This window comes from Pleurodeles waltl, chromosome 7, assembly GCF_031143425.1.
Source record: "Pleurodeles waltl isolate 20211129_DDA chromosome 7, aPleWal1.hap1.20221129, whole genome shotgun sequence".
Classification (NCBI taxonomy): domain Eukaryota; kingdom Metazoa; phylum Chordata; class Amphibia; order Caudata; family Salamandridae; genus Pleurodeles; species Pleurodeles waltl.
In genome coordinates this window covers 1,272,663,094-1,272,680,202 of record NC_090446.1, presented here as the reverse complement: position 1 = coordinate 1,272,680,202, position 17,109 = coordinate 1,272,663,094, and the positions used below count along the sequence as shown (strand labels likewise).

Genomic DNA, 17,109 nt, shown 5'->3' with positions numbered 1-17,109 from the left:
CTTACCAGAGTCCATTCCTCCACCTATTCCTGCGAGGTCCTCAGGATGCAGAATCGCCAAGACCTGCTCCTCCCATGTTGTTAGTTGTTGGGGAGGAGGTGGGAGTCCGCCGCCAGTCCACTGAACCGCCTGGTGGTGTCTTGAGACCACGGAACGCACCTTCCCCCATTGGTCGTTCCACCTCTTCCTGATGTCCTCCCGATTTATTGGGTGCTGTCCCACTGCGTTGACCCTGTCCACTATTCTTCGCCATAGCTCCATCTTCCTTGCTATTGAGGTGTGCTGCACCTGTGATCCGAATAGCTGTGGCTCTACCCGGACGATTTCCTCCACCATGACCCTGAGCTCCTCCTCTGAGAACCTGGGGTGTCTTTGCCGTGCTATGGGGTGGTGTAGGTGATGTGTGGGGTGGATAGTGTGGTGATAAGTGTGCTGATATGTAGTGGTGTGTTGTGTGAGGTGCGTGGAAGTTCTGTGGGTGATGGTGTTGTGTGCCTGTGGATGCTGTTGTTCTTGCTAGTGCTGGTGCTGTCTCTCTCTGGCCTTCTTTCGGAATTTTTGGTCGTAAGGGTTTGTGGGTGATGTGGGTGTGTGTTTTATATTGGAATGGGTGTGTGGGAGTGGTGTGTGTATGTGTATCAGGTGTGTGTATTTCGAATTGTCCAATGTGGCTGTGTTTTGTAAGAGTGTTTGTATTTTGAGCGCGGCGGTACCGCCAATGGAATACCACGGCTGAATGACCGCCACGTGGATTCGTGTGTCGTGATAGTGTGGGCGTTTTTCTGTTGGCGTGACAGTGGAGGTTTTGTTTTCACCAGTTTATCACTGACCTTTGGTCGGGCGGACATGTGTGGGTGTCTGAATTTTGGCAGATTCCGAAATGTGGGTCATAATAGCTGTGGCGGAATACCGCGGCCGCGGCGGTGTGTTGGCGGTCTTCTGCACTGTGGTAAGCGGCTTTTACCGCCAATGTTGTAATGAGGGCCTTTGTGTACAGGGCCGGCACTTGCTCGGAGTGCAAAGAAATTTGTCGTCCTCGCTGCTGTTGGTGTAAAATTGGGCAGCGGGGGCCGCTTTTCACAGGGCAATTCCTAGATGGCTGCATCAAAATAATGACTTGCCTCTGATTTCAAACATCTTGCACCTCCGCCGCTCCCTGACTCATCAACAGCTTAAGTTTGTCAGGCTGGTGCCAAGTTTCTTGGTGGGGTGGGGAGGGTGTGTTGGTCCATGGCAGCAGTCGTTGTGACATGCTAAAAGTGGTAAGAACAACTTTAAACTAAATCGCTGGAGCCAAGGTAGAGGGACGTTGCTGTACGCAGCACCATAATGCAGAGAAAGTGCTTTGGGAGCCCCTCTGAAGATTGCTGCCCTGGGCCCAGATGTGCAAGTTGCTGCATTGCCTTACTCTGTGCCAGGGAGGCGTTCCATGGGCATTGCGGTGGATTTTCCCAAGCAATACACATGGAACTTGATGCTGCCCCAGTTTTACTTAATCACTTAAACCTAGGAAAGTGCCAAAGCTTACAACTCCCAAAGGGAGGCGTAACAAGTAGAAAAATACGTATTTCTCCTAGTTTTTTCCTCTTTCCATGTGTGCATTCTGCAGCAAACAGGGAAAGAGTAAAACGCCTCTCTGGATTGTTTTTGTGCAGGTAGGTACCCCTTCCTGCACAAAAACAATCCTGCAGGCAATGCAGACACCCTTGTACCATGACTCAAGGATTCTCGTTTTGGCGGTAGGCAGCCAATTGTGCGCCAGTGCAGGGGGAAAGGACCGGAATGCACCATATTGCAGATATATGGTGCATTCCTGCCCTTTCACATTGGCATAGGGCAGTGCTGCAAGAAGACCTGCGGCGCTGCCTTACGCAAATTCCCCATTTATAAGTCCCATAATACTGTTCAGAGATTTGGGGCTGCACGTGCAGCAACACCAGCTGCAAAAAAACCTTTGTGTGGGAAAGTAGGCCAGTGCTGCCTTTCCTCCTCTTTGTATGGTGTGGAGCCTACTAGCATCAGGTATGCATGTACGCTAAAACATAGTAAGCCTTGCAGATTACCTTTCCGACATCCACAGGGGACAGCATGAAGAACCTAATGCACATTTAATTGTCTTTGTATACTAGTGGACAGAAAATAAACTGACATGGAAGGGAGGGTTAAGGGAGGGAGGAGTGAGGAAAGAATAGGTCTTAAAGAGGAGGCACTTGGATTCTGGTCTTAGTCTGGGGTCTCTCAACACAGGGAAAACTCCACAGGAACATTTCTTTAACCTCTCTGCTTGGAGGAAGCGATGGATACTCTGGCAGCAGCGATGAGGTAGAGGGTGGGTGTGAGGTGGGACTGTTTGAACTGCAGGTGACATAAGACTGTCATAAGTCCTCTGGAATGTAGATAAGAAAACATGAAAGTCCCCAAGAACCCCAATCAGGAGATCCAAACCTGTGATTGCAGAGGTCAAGGACAGTCAGATGAGGCAAACCTGTGCAAAACAAGCAAAACTGTCGGGTTGACAACCACTTTCTTTTCTGCTGGATCTTTGTTGTTTCTGTTCCTTGTCACACAACCGGCTGGTGATGGTGCGGACTCCAAATGTGCACTTTTTGAAGGTCACAGACGACAAAAAAGCCAAAGTGCTACATAAATGTTCATCAGGAGGATGTTAGAGTAATTAGCAGACTGTAATGACTTCATTGGCCTGCTGGGATGCTTTGAGCAGCCTGGCACTGCGTCCCTATTTCATCTTTCAGCTACTGCTTACACTTCATAAAGAATTATTCAAAATAGATAGCACATACATGCAAATGATCATCAATGCCTCATTACAATCTGGGAAAGCACCTAATGAACTACAGTCTGCTTGTCATTTCCATGCTAATGGACTCACTGGGCCTAGCCGTATTGGCGAATTAAAGGCTAATTTCACAATTACAATAGGTATCCACACTTTTGGAGAAGGTTCTTTGTAGAAAACTATAAACATGTGAGGAAAGAAATGGAATTCTGCATCCCTCTTAGGTCGGGTTTCTTTTTGGAAGTGGCACAGAGGTAGTTGCAGCATTAGATAAACTCAGACCTACTTCTGATGTAGGAACTCACTCATTCTACATTTTATTGGGCTTGTCTGCGGCACTTGACATGGTAGACAACCAGACATTAAGAGCTCACTGGGATAGTATCGGTGACATGGACACCGTTATGAGCAGATTTCAGGACTTCCTAGCTTCGAGAATCCAGAAAGTAGTACTATGATCACTTACTCCCAGTACTAGGTCAAGCAGCTCTGGACTTCCACTATGGTCTATCTTGTCTCTTCTATTATTTTAATCTATATATCCTTCCACTGGCATATTTGATTCAATAATTGAGCTACTTTTTATGTATGCAGTGATAAATAGATAACCCTTGAGATAGCTAGTGATGTAGATGCTAGTGCTATCAATCGGCTGTCCTGACTACAACAGGTAAACAATTGGATGAACAATTGCTAACTAAAACTCAGTGTACCCAGATTAAAATGCTAGCCTCATTCGTTTAAAATCCTTTTTGGCCATCCTTTTTTAGGAACCAGAGTTAGAAACTTGCCATACACAGTCTTTCAAGTGAAGAACTTAGTGGTCATGTTGGAGACTGGACTACATCCTACTGCCCTGATTAGTGTACGTCAGTGCTTGCGTTTCCACTTTTGTACCCCCAAGAGAATATAAGGAAGGGTGATGGGGAGGGTCTGGCAGCTTCATTAAGTTGAAAGGAACTAGGATGATTCCTGTCCATTCATAACTATGTGTAACTGGAGACCTGGGGCCCTCTGTAGCCAGTTTGGCACCAGCCAAGCAGGAGAGAGAGCTGGCCTAGAACCAGTCTGGTGTAGTTGAGGAGGAGGGCACTGCTCATTTCCCTAAGCACTCCCTTGGCTGGCAGACAAGGACCCTTCAGGGGCAAAAAGATTTGGCCACATTGAATCTGCTTCAGAATAGTGTAATGTGTGATAGTTTTCAGTAAGGTAAACAGGGTGTGCTACAAATGTGGAATGAGTTGCCCCAGGGAAGTTTTTTCTTATTGATTAGGGAGTGTCCAGGATTCACCATCACCCACTGGCTAATAAAACCTACTAAACTAGCACCTCACCCATAGCTCATCAGAACTCTCTCTGGACCTGCAGAAGAACAGTGGGGGACTGAACTTTCTGTTTGAGACCAGTGTGGAGTCTAGAGGGCTGAACCTGCCCCCACTTGTACACAGGACTCGGAAGTGGACTTATGAGTCAGATAGCTGACCTCCTTTGTGGCTACAGTGAAACAACAAGCTGCAAGAAGCATATTACCTGAAGTGCCAAGCTGACCAGTTTCAACTGGAACTGGATCGGACTCTGCTGATGGTCTCGGCTGGAGTGAGCCCCAGCCCCTAAGTTCTGTTCCTAAGGTCCTTTCATTCTTAGGAGCAACTAATATAATGTGCTCCAGAAACTCCAGCGCATCAGCTGGACTTTGTGGCAAATGTGTCAGGTTCTGAAGAAACTTTGCCAGATACAGCTTCAGGCTTGTCCCTCTGGAGCATTTTGAACTCCATAACAAATCCAAGCCCAAAGACAGAAATCCTGACCAGACGAAGCATGAAAAGTATCTGCCTGGCACAAGTACTTCAGTGGCCGTACAATTTCTCCCGCTATGAGCTTTTTGGGCCAAAACCAACAGCTGCAGGGACCTCATACAGTGACTGCCCAGCTTTGAGAGGACTTTGGCGGATACAGCCTGCATCCTGGCCCCAATGGAGGATGTCTGCTTACATTTCAGAGACTAAGTCAGAAGGTAAAATCTTTGACAGAGTTGAATCCTCTTGCTGTAGCAGACCTCAGCTCCACCTCAAATCATGCCTAGGTCTCAATCAAATGCAAACAGTGATTACTTATTCTTACTTTACTTTATCTTAGCGCTTTTTGCTATACATCTTTACAAATCTTTACAAATACATATCTCTGGTTCGCTTTGTTGGATTTTTGTCCTTTTGGTGCAGTTTTACTCACTGATTTTTCTCTATTTTTCTAAATTGGGTGTTGGCTTTACTAATTTTCCTAAATTAAGCCTGTCTGCTCTGTGCCATTGCCCCTGGGGGTTGAGCCCAGGTTTAAATTACCTAGACTAAGGGTTACCAGAGAGGTTTGTGGTCTTATTTCTTGTGATAAACTCAGATCCACCTACATGTTACATATATTGAAATGTAGGAAAAGCAAGATAGAAGGTAGAGCAATTTTAGTGGCTGCAGCCAATCAGTGGAACCAACTCAGTATATCTACTGAACAACAAAACACAATTCTGAAATTTAGAAAGACTTTAAAAACGTGACTCTTCTCCACAATGTGAATTATCTGATGGTGCCCTCTCTGTGGTAGTGTCTACCTAGCACTAAGGTGCATTTGGGTGTATGAGTGCTTTTTAAAACTCAATAGAATCTGGCTCAGTAAGAGATCTTCTTGCATCCTCTAGACTGAAATGAGTCCAGTCTTCATGTGGCTTCTTCCTAATGCCCATGCTTTAAAAATATGTGCCAAGAATTAAAGACAAAGTAGAGACCTTTTATGTAAAACAGGAGTTAGAGGGAGAGATGCCAACCTAGTTGCTGAATTGTACAATGTGAAGCTAGATAATTTGGGACCTGTACTGGCTGGCTCCCCAGCTTGTCCAAATTGTGTGAATCTAGTGAAATATGTTATTTCACTGAGCCTCTTTTTCATCATTAATACAGATTAGAGCACCTTGAAATACCTGAGTTCAGGTTGTGCACTGCCAAATAAACCCTTGTGTTTGATTTAATACACTATAATGTTGCTAAATTACTCCATGTATAATAAGAATCTAGGTCACATATAGGGTACTCATGACAACTGATTTGTTTCTTCACTACGGGAATTGTCATCAGAGCTGGTGGGACTAGGAATATTTTAAAATTCATAATTAAAAAGTAGCCCATTTAATATATTTTAATGCAGTTATATAATCTGAAGTAATAATGTGAAACGCTTCAGTTTGTTAAAGAAATAAACTCTTTAAGTTTGGAATAGACTTCATCATCACTATACAGAATATTTGTTGCATGATTTATGTGTCAAATATCCTCATTGCTTGACTCATGCACGAGCACGCAATGATCAGCCACACCTTTTGCTTGGCTCGGCTCTCCCTTTTAATTTGTTAGCTCGTCCACCTCTAATACACTGCAATACAATATGAGCCATGAAGATGTTTATGCCAGTGGACAGAACTTTTTTCGAGGGTGACTACAAGGGAGGAACTGCAGCAAAAGGTGACCTGCTAAATGCAGATTTAGAAACACTTTTTTTCTTAAGAGATGTTAATAAGGAGGAATGTAAATCACCCTTAGACATCAGGAGACCTGCTCCAAAGCCTTTAATGCTGCCAGATTGACCAGTCACCACCCTGGATTCTATTCAATCTATCCTCCCTGGGAAGTGTTGGAAGTTGTTTTGTATCCTCACCCATGTCTAGAAGTTACGTGCTGAATAAAAGGACGCCAAAAGATGAATCTGCCCCCTCAGTGGTGCTTTTATCAGGCATTATTGTTTCTAGACTTTTTTTTACATTAGTCATCTCTAATAAATTTAGCAATATTACAGAAACTACGGCAGCCTCACAGGAAGATAAAATGGGATTACTGGAAAATTAGATTAAAAGCCTAAATCAGATACTCGAAAAACTGCTTGTCTACTGCTAACATTGTGTTGGGAGATTAAGGGCCAGATGAAGGAAGCAGTTTGCACGTCGCAAACAGCGAATTTTGCTGCTTGCGACGTGCAAACTGCACTTGGCAATGCACAAAACCCATTTTGCGATTCGGTAACCTGGTTACTGAATCACAAAACGGGTTTGTGAGTCGCAATTAGGAAGGGGTGTCCCCTTCCTAATTGCGAGTCGCAGTGCAATGCAGGATTGCTTTGTGACAGCAAACGCGGTCGCAAACTAATCGCAGTTAGCACCCATTTCAAATGGGTGCTAACCCATTTGCAAAAGGGAAGGGGTCCCAATGGGACCTCTTCCCCTTTATGAATGGCATTAAAAACATTTTTCCAAAGCAGGCAGTGGTCCTATGGACCACTGTCTGCTCTGAAAAAATGAAACAAAAAAGTTTCATTTTTTAGTTTTGTAATGCATCTAATTTTTCTTTAAGGAAAACGGGCTGCATTACAAAAAAAACTAAACTGCTTTATTTAAAAGCAGTCACAGACATGGTGGTCTGCTGTCTCCAGCAGGCCACCATCCCTGTGAGGACCGCCACTCGCAAGGGGGTCGCAACTTGCGACCCACCTCATTAATATTAATGAGGTGGGCCTTTGCGACCCCCTTGCGAGTCGCAGACGTTGTCAGAGACACCATCCTACATTCTAATTTGCGACTCACAAATTGCGAGTCGCTCCGACTCGCAATTTGTAAGTCGCCAATTGGAATATACCTACATCTGGCCCTAGATCACAGAAAGCCACAGTGTAGGGTGACCAGAATTCTAAAACCAAAACCAGGACATTTCACCAAAATAGGAGAAGGACTACAACTTTACTTAATGCGAGCAGACAGAACGACAGCACTCATCAGAATAGACTCACCGAAGAGGCACTGAGAATATACATATAATGCAATTTTTTTAAAGCCAGTTTTATCACCTGTTAATTAAATTGCTCTCTTATAACAACTGGTAACTATCCCTGCGTTGGATAACATAAAAAGGTACCTCCAACCAATTTCAGTCGACCCTCTCAAAACACCGGGACGTAAGCTAAATTGCCCAAAATCTGCCGGGACAGCTGGTGAAAAACCGGGACTCTCCCGGCAAATCCTGGACTCCTGGTCACCCCTTCACAGGGGAAAGCACCCGTCCAATGAAACTCCTAACATCTCAGGGTCAGAATGAAAGGCTCTGCCAGTTAAAATCACTTCACCATTTCAGAACTCTCAGACCATCCTTTGAGTGATATAAGACAAGAGTAAAAAGAGATTTACCAGGTCAAAAAGGAAGATCATCCTGGAGTCATCTGATGACTTCAGCTGGGCTATTACTGTAATTATCTGGGGTAGTCATCACAGGTCATCCTGAAGCATGTGTATAGGGTGAAATATTTAAATGAGATGACTCTAAAGTCATCAGAGAAACTACTCCATGATTAGTTCCTGATTACTTCAGTGGAAAACATGCGATGATCTTTTACTACTACAGGATGATCCCAGAATGAATTGGGGAATAAGGTGTATTACTCTAGGATGGATTCCTGTTTACTTCAGTGGAAAACCAGTGATGATCATTTACTACTGTGGGATGATCCCATGATGATTTCAGGATTAGGTTGTATTACACCAGGATGATCTTATGAGTATTTCATGATGGGCCTGTATTATTACAGAATGATTTTGAGAGGAGTGCAGAATGAGGCTGTACTACTCAAGGATAATCCCATGATACCTTTAGTATGGGAGTGTACTAATTGATGAGGATTTGAGGATTTATTACCCTACGATTGGTTCTGACTGCATTACTGCATGGCAATTTCGGTAGGGGTATGTATTATTCTAGGATGATCTTGAGTAGTAATGGATAAATCTTGTTGGACGTATCCAGGAAGTTAAGAAATCCATAGTTTTATTAGTTTGTTGGAAGAGCAGATTACCGCTATAAAACCAAACATTGGCAAAGCCAATAGGTCTCACATTTGCAACCAAATGGGCTTGCCAATGTTTTTTTGCCAATGGTCTGCAGCACTGTGAAAAACTGAAAAATCTTAAATGAAATGATGAGCGTGCCAATGTCATGTGTGCAAATCACAATAATATGGTGACCAAGAAGGATGACATATGCATGCTCGCATCATCATGCATGCATCTCGATACTGCATGAAATGGCCAGTGTTTTATTTATTGTTTTGTTTAGAATAGCAAGATGAGAACTCCACTTGGAGGGAAGGTAAAAATCTAAATATGTAGTAAAAAGCTGTTGAAAACAGAGCAGGGCAACCAGCTAATAGGAGCTACTAAGCCATTAAAAAAAAAGTGAAAATATTTTTTAACAACTGTGACAGGAGGAGAGCAATTTAAAGAGCGGATGATAGCAGTCGTAAATGCATATGGTCAATGGGTAGTGGGAAAAGTAGCAACAGAGGAGCTTGAGGCAGGGGAATAAATAAAAAGCAAAAACAAATAGGGATGAGAAGCAAGGAATAAATAAGCTATGGGTAGTGGAAGAGGGGCAACATGCAGCACCTGATGAACAGCTGTAAATCAGATGAAGAGCAGTAAGTGAGGAACAGAGCAAGAAAACATGCATTCTACTGGAGTGCTAAATAAACAACCATTGGCAAACCAATAGGTCTGGCCTATGCGAGAGCTACTGGCTTTGCCAGTAGGTTTTAGCCATGCTGTACATCAGCTTGGCAGCTGCTCAGCAAGTCTAAAAGTTAGTGGTGTGGAGTGAAGTGAAGTAGAGTGTCGTGGAGTAGAGCGGGGTGTTATGGGTGTCTAGAGTTGTGGGGTGGTGTAGAGTTGAGTAGGGTGGAGTATCATAGACTGGACTGGCATAGTGTTGTGGTAAAGTAATTTGGAGTGAAGTGGTTTAGAGTAGAGTTGGGGTAGAGTTCAGTACAGTATATAGAGTAGAGTGGCACAGAGTGCACAGGTGTGGAGTAGATTGTTTCAGAGTAGAGTGAAGGGACGCAGGGTGGAGTATTGCAAGGTACAGCAGAGTGGCTGAGAGTGGACTGGCATGGAGTCTGGGGTGGTATAGAGTGCAGCAGTGAATAATGCAGAGTTGCATAGTAAGTGCTGAATGCATTGGCATAGAGGAGTAGAGTACAAAGGTGTTGAGTGAAGTGGCATAAAGTGGAATGGCATACAGTGTAGTGGTGCACAGTAGATTAGAGTGGTATAGAGTGCAGTGTCCCAGAGTAGATGGGTGCAGAGTAGAGTGGCGGAGAGTGCAGTGTTGCAGACTACAGTTTCTTAGAGTGCAGTGGTGTACGGTAGAGTGGCATAGATTGCAGTGGCGTAGAGTTCAGTGGCTTAGAGTGAAGTGGCATACAGTGTAGAGTACAGAGTTGTAGAGTGTTGCAGAGTAGTGGATAGTGCTGTACAGTGGGATACAGTGTACTGGTTGTGGGTAAAGTAGTGTAGAATGCATTGGCATAGTGCCCAGTGTTGTACAGTGCAGCTGCATAGAGATGAGTGGGATAGTGAAAAGTGGAATACAGTGGTGTATGGTTCAGTGGCATAGAGTAGAATGTTTTGGTGTAGAGTGCAGTGGCATAGAGTGCCACAGTGTGCAGTATCGTAGAGTGCAGTGGTGCAGAGCAGATTAGACTGGCTTAGAGTGAATTGGCATAGTGTGTGGTGGCATTGAGTGAAGCGGTGCAGGGTGAAGTGGTGCAGGATAAAGTGCAGTGGTATACTGTGGAGTGATACGGAGTAGAGTGGAGTTCAGTGGCGTAGAGTAGAATGAAACAGTTTAGTGGCAGAGTGCAGAATAGACTGTCGTAAAGCACAGTGATGTATAGTGGATTGGCGCATAGTGCAGTGGAATGGAGGAGTTCAGAGTAGGATAGGGTGGTGTAGAGTACAGTGACATACCGTGTTGTAGAATAGAGTATAATGGTGTTGAGTGCAGGGATGCAGTTTAAATTAGTTCTAGAGTACAGTGACATAAAGTGCATTATTTTTTAGTAAAGTGGTGTAGAATGCATTGGAATAGAGTGGTACAGAGCAGGGTGGGGTGGTGCAGCATAGACTGCAGTGGTGTAGAGTGGAGTGGCACAGAGTAGATTGTTTCAGAGTGCAGTGAAGTGGTGTAGAGTGGAACGGTGCAGGGTAGAGACAAAACCACCCATAAAAAACACCCTTTTCCAACCATCACATTATGGATAGAAAGACCCTGTGAGCAGTCTGTGCGGCACTTAGAGTAGGCAGGTTTGTAAAATTGTTATAGCTTTGTATCACCCATGCTTTGAAGATGGAATTTGTCACATGATTGAGTTTTACAAAACAATTAAAAAAATATTCACAAAATACTTTAATAAAAAAAATAACCTAGTAGGGTCTGTGTTAGCCAAGGCATTTTATTTTTAATGAAAATATATATACAATATGTACATTTTCACAGGGGCTTTCAATCAGCCCTTTCCACCCATTGGACTGCTATAGAATGTTGCTTTCTTTCACTGTGGCCTCCAGTGTGGTGCAGAGTCATCCTACTTCAACCATTGTTTTATGTGCCCAAGTGATAGCATTCTTCTCTTGTACGTTGTACACCTGCACAACAAGCAGTCTCCTCAGAGCCAAAGACTACCTGGTGCAATGTTTGCTTTGACATAAAATATATATAACTTTGCTTATGCCGACAAAGCAGACTCCACCATCGCCCCCCAACTACGGAAGGTCATCAACATCTCCTTCAAAACAGCGACTTTCCCTGAAAAATGGAAACACGCCGAAATCCGCGCACTCCTCAAGAAGCCCAAAGCAGACCCCAACGACCTCAAGAACTTCCGACCCATCTCCCTGCTCCCTTTCCCAGCAAAGGTGATTGAAAAAATCATCAGCACAAAACTAACCAGCCACCTCGAAGACAACGGCATCCTAGACCCCTCCCAGTCCGGCTTCAGATGAAACCGCAGCACCGAAACCGCCCTTCTCACCACCACAGACGACATCAGATGCCAAATGGTCAACGGCGAAACATCAACCCTCATCCTCCTGGACCTATCTGCCGCCTTTGACACAGCCTGCCACTGCACCCTCAAATCAAGCCTCCACGAAATCGGAATTCAAGGAAAAGCCCTCGACTGGATCGTCTCATTCCTCTCCGGCAGAACCCAGAGAGTCCGCCTCCCCCCCTTCCGCTCCGAAGCCACGGACATCATCTGCGGCGTCCCCCAAGGCTCATCCCTCAGCCCGACGCTGTTCAACATCTACATGGCCCGCCTCGCACAAGTGGCCCGACAACACAACCTCAACATTCTCACCTACGCTGATGACAGCCAGCTCATCCTCTCACTCACCAAAGACCCGCGCACCGCCAAAACCAACCTCCACGATGGAATGAAATCCATCGCCGAATGGATGAGAAACAGCCGTCTGAAACTGAACTCGGACAAGACAGAGGTCCTCATCCTCGGACCCACCACCTCCGCCTGGGACTACTCCTGGTGGCCCACCACACTAGGAACCCCACCGACACCATCCGACCACGCTTGCAACCTGGGCTTCATCCTCGACTCCTCCCTCACCTTGTCTAAACAGGTCACCGCAGTTTACTCCTCCTGCTACAACACACTCCGCATGCTCCGCAGAATCTACAAGTGGATCCCGAGAGAAACAAGAATAACAGTGACACAGGCCCTCGTCAGCAGCAGGCTGGACTACGGCAACGCACTCTACACAGGCATCCCAGCAAAAGACCTACTACGCCTCCAACGCATCCAAAACGCCTCCGCCCACCTGATCCTCAATGTACCCAGCCACAGCCACATCTCCCACCACCTGAGAAACCTTCACTGGCTCCCCGTGGACAAAAGGATCACTTTCAAGCTTCTTACCCATGCCCACAAAGCGCTCCACGACACCGGACCAGCCTACCTAAACAGACTCAGCTTCTACACACCCACCCGTCAGCTCCGCTCCACTAACCTCGCCCTCGTGGTCGTCCCCCGCATCTGAAGAAAGACCTCCGGCGGCAGATCCTTCTCATACCTCGCCGCCAAAACCTGGAACACCCTCCCCACCAAACTACGACAGACTCAAGACCTACTCACCTTCAGAAGACTCCTCAAGACCTGGCTCTTCGACCAGTAACAACACCTCCCCCCCCAGCACCTTGAAACCCTCACGGGTACGTAGTGCGCTTTATAAATCCAATAATTGATTGATTGATTGATATGCAGTGTTTGTTTTGATAAAATGAGCACCTCATACATTTTGGGATAAAATTACACGTTAGCACTATCCGGGCAAAGGGTTCACATCAGTAGTACCAGTGTGTTCTTGGAATGCAGCAATAAACAGCAGAAATGTGACCTTCAACCTTTGTGAAGAGCTTTCCAATGTGCAGCAAAATACGTTGACACGTTTTAGTAACTTTTGAGCCAGGTGAGGTTGAAGCAATGTTTTCGTGACAGTCTGGAAAATGTACAACAGATGGTGGGTCATGTGGCAAAGCCATAATAATGCTGTAAACATTGCGGCTGAAAAAAAAAACATTACGCTTCTGGCCCGACTATTCCGCTATGCAAAATGCATTAATAAGACAGCAACATCAGAAAGCACGATAAAAAAAAATATGAAGCTAAGCAACACCCAGTTGAGAGAACACAGGTCAAAAGGATTCACAAAAAACGTGTACAAGTATAAAAATATTCCAAGTCTTTTCTTTTTTAAGAACAACCACTTCAACATTCACAAATGGTTTCACGGAATGTATTTGGCACATGTTGAAATTCCAAATATTTCATGGCAGACCAGGGTAGATAGAAACATCTGTCTGGCTAACTTTGTGAAAAGGGAAGAAGGGTCTGAAGAAATTCCCAGGATCTGGTGCCTGTAACATCAGTCCGACTTTCCCTGGGCAGCATTAAAGAAAACAACAGGTCTTCAAGACAATGGGCTCAAGTGTGGAGCAGGGTCCGAATCCCCTTGTGTAATTTGTCATAACATCAGTGTAATGAGAGGGCTGCGCATGGATTATTAAAAATGGAGATACCAGTGGTAGACGGAATTAATATACAATCATGCACTGTCTTGTCACCATTACAAACTGGTGGTCCATAGTGCTGAGGGTGTTTCAAACTGATGACGCAGAAAAAGAAGGACCAACATATATTCATATATCATGTAACCAAAATCGTATAAGGTAGTGTGATTTTAGCAAAGAAAATAATGTACGTGAGAAATTGTGCCACCGGGGTAGTTCGCCATTATTATAAACGAGCTTAATTAATCATGAAGAATTGAAAAATGTAGTAATCCGTCATAATTGCAAATGTGTTCTATGATTGAACTGTTTTATGCTTAGCTTAAATTTAGTAGAGGCTTTGGCCTAGTCGCCTGGTCTCAAATTTAACTGCGTGGTTTTCACTTTGATTAACAAAAAGACATTATTCTGTATTTTTCCAGTAGAGATGACTAATACACTTATCTCCAAGGTTTCGTGCTAGGCCGGTTTCATCCCCTTTGATACAAGGTCAGCTCCTGCAGGTGCGGACAATAAAGGCTTTTAAGATAAAATGAATCGGCAAACTTTGTTGCAACTTGTGTTCCAAGGCTCCAAGGACAATGTATGCATAAATGAGTACTAGGAGAAAGACACTATTCATTGGTCAAATTGAAGCCACCCTATGAACCCTCCAATGGAAGACCCTGAAGTTTTAGGAATGTTTCTTACTTAAACCCACTGGACAAAGAGAAGTCAGACATTTTCCTTGATGCCATCTTTGAAGCCAAATGCCAGACGTCATCTTGGACGACATCTTGATGCCCTTTCTCTATCCCAGAGAAAGAGACTTTAAGAATTCTCACCCTAGAGACTTTAACTATAAATTGCCCCGTCTTGCCCATGCAGTAACTTTGCCCCATTTTCCATGTTGCCGCAAGGAAACTTGCCCTTAACTCTGCCCCTTTGAAAGCTGCCCCATGCTGATCGAATCGGTACCTGAAGGACGAAGACTTTCCTTGTATGCTGATTGTATTTGGTAATTATGAAAGGATAATTGTATTTTTCATTGTGTTTTTCCTTTTAGGTACCAACTGCTATTTTGATAGGGCCCAAGCTAGGAGTTTTCCAAATTTGTATTGACTAAATACGTTTTACATGAAGCCCCACATGCCAATGCTAATTAGAGGTTAGTTGAGGTATTCACTTGAATCACCATGTTGAATTGAAACTTGTTATACTGACCGATGTATGCAATTAGTCAAATTCAATTACTCATATTAGTGATTTGCATTGCCGTAACCGAGTGTATTATAATTCAGATTTTGCATAGATTGTGTTTCTTCCGCTGTTATGGACAGCTGGTAATGTTCGTATACATATATCATTTGATTTTGAGACTTACATATATTGTTTTAGCTTTGTTAATATAGGGAAATAAACTCATTAACTTTTAATAAACTGGTGTGGTTATTCATGACTGAAAGGTCATGTTGCGTCAAAATACCAACTGTTATTTGATTCCTAACTTGATATTTTGATCTGGTAATAGAGTATTGGGTCTCGATTACAATAGTTATTGATTATAGATTTAAGTGATCCGACTATTCTAGGATGAGGAGAGCCCAACTCGGCTAAAAGGTTCACCGACCTCCAACGTGTCCAGGTACAAGTAATTTATAAGGACTGGACGCGTTATCAAAACCGAGGACAGACCCAGCAGTAATCAGGAGCAGCAGGTTTGCCAAGCACATAGTTTTTGTCAAGTGTGACACAGGCGTGCTCCTAGAACGATGTGCGGCAAATCGCGGTAGCTACAAACGTTGTAAAAAAGCGCAAAGGTCTCCGTTGTGAAGAGATTGGCAAAAAACGTTGGCCTTGCCTATTAAGTTGGTAACACTATGCTTTTGAGTAATAGCTGAAAGCAGGAACTGCCGGAAAGTACTCTACATTTTCCTTTGGACAATAACATAGTTTACTGCAGATAAAGCTCGAAAAAGCATACACATTAATATTTTAGAGCAGAACAATGTGAGACTTTTAACAAAGTCGGGGGAATATGAATCGTGTACGGTAGAGTACGTTTTTTTTGTTGTAAGGAAACTGAAAACGTACATTTTAAATGACCAAATGCAACGGATGAGTTTCAAGAAAATAAAGCCTTTATTGAACTGCACTCTAAAAGCATACTTCCAAATTAAGCTCCAATCACTTCGTAACAAGTATAAACCCAGAAGCAGATTGCTGCCGAATTAAACAGTGTTCTTACCGACTCAATCAAAGAACAAAGAAAACCACCCTGTCCCGAAATAATTTACCGGACACAATCACCTGCAAATAGGTTCGGCTTCTTTGCTGATGATTCTACCTCGCAGAAAGTTTCCGGCAAAAATTACTGAGTAGACTGGATCTTGAAGAAGATCTAATAGAAAGTGTAAATCACGCTGCTTTTCTCCTTTTTATGGACCTCATTGATTCCCTGTACCAAAGCGCGTTTCCACGAACGTAGGATCAATCAGGTGACATACTTCCGGCGCCACCGGATGTGCGTACAAAAGTGCTTTAGAACACGTGCTTGAAATGCATTGCGTTTGACTGAGACCACTTGCTTCTCTCAGTCCAGTTGTTGCAGGTGCAGCTGAGCGCATGTCAAGACAGAACAGCTGTATAAAATACAGCGCTCCAATTATAGCCGGAGAATTCATTTTTTTGCAGCAACACACCCTCATTTAATTTTGTTAAACTTAACATGTTTCTGCTTAAGGTTAATTAGACAACTTATTTCGCTCAATTGTTTTCAAAATCTTATCTCTATTTCCATTGTGTTGGTTCCAGAGGAATGGGGGGAAGTTGTTCAAATGAAGAAACCTCAGCCATTCAGGAGTGATTCAGAAATCTGAGGAGAAAACTGTTCAAGTCTGACTGTTTACCTACCACATATTACTTACTGTGACTTGCAGTTCTTCTGTTAGGCACCCCAAACCCCAGAATGCAATAAGCATTTGAGCATAAAATTGAAATGGCGCCTAAAACGAGATAGCTGTATTTACCAAAGACCAAAATCTGACTTTTTTAAGCACTGCAATATGTTTTCGAATTTAAGTTCATAGGCAAGTCCGAGAACAAAATAGCAATTGGTACTTGATGGAATAATGCACCACCATCAAAAGAATATGTCACCCTGGAGCCAGTATGAACCTACCTGGTGCCTCTTGCTTTATTTATGTGGTACATAACTCTGCCAATGACCCCTTATATACTTATTAGGTAAGGTATTATGCCATAAGGTACATGTACGAAGAGCTTACTAGACCCTTGATAATTCACATTGTAAAATCACACATATTACTTTAAAATTCTGTACAAATATAATTTCAAGCCTTGGTTCCACTGCATGATTCCAAATGCAGCTTA

The 17,109-nt window shown here is 43.8% G+C and overlaps 1 protein-coding gene across 1 annotated transcript in view; it reads right to left on the bottom strand.

Annotated features, from left to right (window-relative positions):
* LOC138246162 (histo-blood group ABO system transferase 1-like) overlaps window positions 1–16,150 on the bottom strand; it is a 309,739-nt gene extending 293,589 nt beyond the window's left edge. The window contains exon 1 of the mRNA XM_069200470.1: window positions 16,027–16,150. The gene's annotated coding sequence lies outside the window, so the exon portion shown is untranslated. The remainder of the gene's footprint in view (window positions 1–16,026) is intronic.
* Window positions 16,151–17,109: the final 959 nt, after the last annotated feature.